This window comes from Cyprinus carpio, chromosome A1, assembly GCF_018340385.1.
Source record: "Cyprinus carpio isolate SPL01 chromosome A1, ASM1834038v1, whole genome shotgun sequence".
Lineage (NCBI taxonomy): Eukaryota > Metazoa > Chordata > Actinopteri > Cypriniformes > Cyprinidae > Cyprinus > Cyprinus carpio.
The window spans coordinates 4,423,582-4,428,532 of record NC_056572.1 but is presented as its reverse complement, the minus strand read 5'-3'; the positions used below and the strand labels follow the sequence as shown (position 1 = coordinate 4,428,532).

The window sequence follows — 4,951 nt, the reverse complement described above, 5'->3', positions numbered from 1 at the left end:
GATTGTTGTCTCCAATGATTCTGCATGACATATAATCCCCATATAGTCTGTCCTTCCATTAGAATATTATTTATCCATATATGTATTCTGTGCTTAAATAGAATTTATAGAAAAAATAATTTCATATTTATAGTAAAAAAAAAAAAAAAAAAAAAAAAATCTTTGAATAAATGGATAATCTGGTCAGAAATATATTTTAAGACAAAGATAAAAAAAAAAATTAATGATTTACATTTATTATGATTACAATTATTAACTGAATAAAATAATTAATAAAACATGATGCCAACACCCTGACCTGAAACTTCCAGATACACGAGAATTCGACACAAAATAAGAAACAGAACATATAGGCATAAAATATTTTTCATTAGTGTTACAAGTTTTGAGCCCCGTCCGTGATTTTGAAACGTGCTACTGGGTGTATTTGGTTATAATATTTATATTAAATAATGTCTTCAGAATAACGCAAGTGCTGTTTTCTGGGTTATAACAAATACTTAAAAAAAAATAAATACCTGGCTGAATACAAATCGATACAAATCTGAACAGCTTTCACTCCTGTCGGAACCTTTATAAAGAGTGGGCGGTTTCGCTCCGGACATTTGTTATTGCTGTACCAGCACTGTACCAGAAGACGCATATTGAAATAAATAAAACGTTTTTATACTGTTTTTATATTTATTTATTGGTATTTTTAAAATGTATAGGTACATTACTCTTGTGTTAGAAAGTTTAGAGATGTTTATGTGACGTTCTATTGATATTTATTGAGAAACACATATGCTCTCTCTTGATTGGTTGCTTTTGTCAGGCGCTGTTTCTCGAGCTTGACGTGCATTATGGGTAACTGTGTGGTTGTTAATAATATACGTTTATTTATATTGTTACTACATTAAAAACAAAGTATTTGATATTATTTATATTATATATATATAACCGGAACGATAAGAATAATGTTACTAATTCCAGTCGAGTGTGGCTGCGATTGTTGTTTTTCTCATCGATGATAACGGTGCGAACATCTTGTATGTGGAAATGTCTTATTTTAACAGAGAAGCCGTGTTAACTGTGTGTGGACCGACATAAGTCAATATTTGTGTCATTAACAAATGTTTTATGCATTCACGATTATGAAAATACTAGTGTTTTAGATGTTACTTTCCTACTCGCTGTTTCGTGTGCAGTAAGGTTGAGCACCGCCTGCGAGACTGAGAGTGTCAGCACTGACCCGAGCTGGGCTTGAGGAGATAACTTTAAGACTATACTTTCAGGGATCATTTCTATAGTTCTTAACTAGGAAATGTGTTTCGAAAGTGTTGCGTCTCCCAAACCACGATGAAGAGTATTGATACTCTCTTCTGAGCGTGAATCGGGTGTAGAGTAATGATTTAGTTCATACGCTTTACATCATTGATGAACGTTCCTTGCTGTTGTTGTGCAGTTTGGAGGAAGAGGGTATGATCAGAGTGGTTTTTAAATTTAAATTTTGTGAAATATAAGAAAATTTATCATGAATGAAAGGTATTGTTAATGTTTCATGTATAATATTGTTGAATTAGTTAAAATTTGGTTACACAGCACGTGGAAAATACACGAAGCGTTATAGAATTAGGATTGGAAGTAGTTGAAGTGGTTTTGAGTATTTTATAGGTCACGCAACGTGGATGCAAAAACTGCTTTTAGCAATGCCAATTTTAAACCAGAATTAGTTAATGAAATACATAAAACATCATATTAATTGATATAAAAAAATTAATTGAGCAATACCATATTTATACCAAAAATTGATTAAATTGGTTTTACATTAATTACAAAACATACCAAATTGGTATAATAAAGATGCATTAAACACGACCAAATAAATGCCAAAGTTAATGTGAGGTTAAAGTATTGGTTGAATTATATGTGTGAATTAATTTACCATTTTATCAAAGAAACTTGCACCAGGCATTATTCAATCTGCAGATTTTTTTTTTTATATATTCAAATCCTGTTGTTTAACTTTTTTCTCCTCACTTTTGTTAGGTTGTGTCACCATCTGTGTAACTCAGAGTGTCAGAACTGACGTGAGCTGGTTTTGTAAATGCTGATTAAGACTATACTTTTAGGGATTATTTCTATAGTTTTTAACTAGGAAATGTGTTTCCAAAGTGTTGTGTCTCCTAAACTGTGATGAAGAGTATTGATACTCTTTTCTGAGAGTGAATTGGGTGTAGAGTAATGATTTAGATCATATACTGTACATTATTGATGAATGTTTTTTACTGTTGTTTTGCAGTTATGAGAAAGAGAGTGTGATTAGAGTGGTTTTAAACTTGAAAATTAGTGAAATGTTACAAAATTTATTTTGAATGTAAGATATGTTTCAGATTAGTTGTACCATAGAATTGAATTATTTGTAATTTAGTTACACAACATATAGGAATTATACAAAACATTATTGAATTAGTATTGAAAGTGACTACTAAAAATAGTTTTGGGTATTTTGTAGATCATACAGTGTGGATGCGAAAAAAGTGGTTTTAGCAATACCAATTTTATACCAGAATTAGTTAACTAAATACATAATAAAACATACGTTTAATTAATATAAAAATTGCATACCAAATATTAAATTTGTTTTACGTTTATTATAAAACATACCAAATTGGTATAATAAAGATGCATTAAACACCATCTAATTTATACTGAAGTTAATGTGAGAACTAGAATGTGTATTGGTTGAATTATATGTGTGAATTAATTTACCATTTTATCAAGGAAACTTGCACCAGGCATTATTCAATCTGCAGATTTTTTTTTTTAAATATATAAAAATCCTGTTGTTTAACTTTTTTCTCCTCACTTTTGTTAGGTTGTGTCACCATCTGTGTAACTCATAGTGTCAGAACTCATGCGAGCTGGTTTTGAAAGTGCTGATTAAGACTATACTTTCAGGGATCGTTTCTATAGTTTTTTAACTAGGAAATGTGTTTCCATAGTGTTTTGTTTCCTAAACCACGATGAAGAGTATTGATACTTTTTTCTGAGCGTGAATCGGGTGTAGAGTAATGATTTACTTCATATGCTTTACATTATTGATGAATGTTCCTTACTGTTGTTTTGCAGTTTGGAGGAAGAGAGTATGATTAGAGTGGTTTTAAGCTTGAAAATTGATGAAATATAATAAAATGTACTTTTGATTGTAGGGTGTTTCAGATTAGTTGTACAATAGAATTGAATTGTTTGTAATTTGATTACACAACAAATAAGAAATATACAAAATATTATTAAATTAGTATTGAAAGTGGTTACTAAAAATAGTTTTGGATATTTTGTAGATCATAAAGTGTGGATGCGAAAAAGTGCTTTTAGTAATACCAATTTTATACCAGAATTAGTTAACTAAATACATAATAAAACATAAGTTTAATTAATATAAAAATTACATACCAAAAATTAATGAAATTGGTTTTACGTTTATTATAAAATATACCAAATTGGTATAATAAAGATGCATTAAACACCATCTAATTTATACAGAAGTTAATGTGAGAACTAGAATGTGTATTGGTTGAATTGTATGTGTGGAAAAATTTACCATTTTATCAAGGAAACTTGCAGCAGGCATTATTCAATCTGCAGATTTCCTCACTTTTGTTAGGTTGTGTCACCATCTGTGAAACTCAGAGTGTCAGAATCGACCTGAGCTGGATTTGAAAGTGCTGATTAAGACTATACTTTCAGGGATCATTTCTATAGTTTTTAACTAGGAAATGTGTTTCTAAAGTGTTGTGTCTCTTAAACCACAATGAAGAGTGTTGATGCTTTTTTCTGAGCGTGAATCGGGTGTGGAGTAATGATTTAGTTCATATGTTTTACATCATTGATGAACGTTCCTTGCTGTTGTTTTGCAGTTTGGAGGAAAAGAGCATGATCAGAGTGGTTTTGGAACTTAAAAATCTGTGAAAAAGAAGTAAACAGATATTGGATTTAAAAGATATGGTTTAGTAGCTATGAATATTTTATAGATCGTACAGTGTGGATACAAAAAAATACTTTTAGCAATAATAAGTTTATACCAGAAGTAGTTAATTAAATACAAAATAAAACATCACAATTGATATAATTGATATAAAAATTGCATGGAGCAATATCTAAAATGAATTAAATTGGTTTTACATTTATTATAGAACATACCAAAATGATATATATGAGCGTGAATCGGGTGTAGAGTAATGATTTGTTTCATATGCTTTACATTTTTGATGAACGTTCATTATTGCTAATAAGCAGTATGGAGGAAGAGAGTGATGAGAGTGGTTAATAAAGTATTTTCGTCATTTAATTTTTTAAGTTTTCACAATTTTATTAAAGTGGAAAGAATATATTTCATTTAGCAGATGCTTTTATCTAAAGCGACTTACAAATGAAGATAAAAAAAACAGTCAAAACTATTGAAGAAATTATATGCTAATGCTATAATAAGTCTCAGTTAACTTGATGCAGTACACATAACAAGGGTTTCTTACATAATATAATATTTAAAAAGGAAACAGATAGAATGGAAAAAGAATAGAGCAATCTAGTGTTAAAGATCGTTTTTGCTTTTGTTAATTGTATAATAAATGAAAAGAAAACAGAATACATAAAGATTAGAAAGCTAATTCGTTTTTTTAAAAGAAAACAAGCAGCAAATGCAAGTGTTTTAGATTTAATACTATAATGACGTCACATAATTTATTTCATGAAAAATACCACTAGGAGTGAGTACTACAGTGCACAGTTTATATATATATATTGATATACATATATATATATATATTTTTTTTTTTATATATATATATATATATATATAATATAGATATATATATATATATATTTATATATATAAAGGTTTAAAAGGTTTATAAAGCTACACATTCGTTAAAATTATTACCTTAGAATAATAATTAATTGGCCATTCGGG

The 4,951-nt window shown here is 28.8% G+C and overlaps 4 non-coding genes and 1 pseudogene across 4 annotated transcripts; all 5 read left to right on the top strand.

Annotated features, from left to right (window-relative positions):
• The first annotated feature begins 1,258 nt into the window (after positions 1 to 1,258).
• LOC122146730 lies at positions 1,259 to 1,474 on the top strand. Its single transcript, XR_006161257.1, has one exon. It is a non-coding gene; the product is annotated as a small nucleolar RNA U3 (small nucleolar RNA).
• A 621-nt stretch (positions 1,475 to 2,095) lies between these two features.
• On the top strand, positions 2,096 to 2,311 carry LOC122146763. The gene has a single exon (XR_006161273.1). It is a non-coding gene; the product is annotated as a small nucleolar RNA U3 (small nucleolar RNA).
• A 613-nt stretch (positions 2,312 to 2,924) lies between these two features.
• LOC122146752 lies at positions 2,925 to 3,141 on the top strand. Its single transcript, XR_006161272.1, has one exon. It is a non-coding gene; the product is annotated as a small nucleolar RNA U3 (small nucleolar RNA).
• A 572-nt stretch (positions 3,142 to 3,713) lies between these two features.
• On the top strand, positions 3,714 to 3,929 carry LOC122146741. Its single transcript, XR_006161268.1, has one exon. It is a non-coding gene; the product is annotated as a small nucleolar RNA U3 (small nucleolar RNA).
• A 267-nt stretch (positions 3,930 to 4,196) lies between these two features.
• On the top strand, positions 4,197 to 4,286 carry LOC122146774 (annotated as a pseudogene).
• The last annotated feature ends 665 nt before the right edge of the window (positions 4,287 to 4,951 follow it).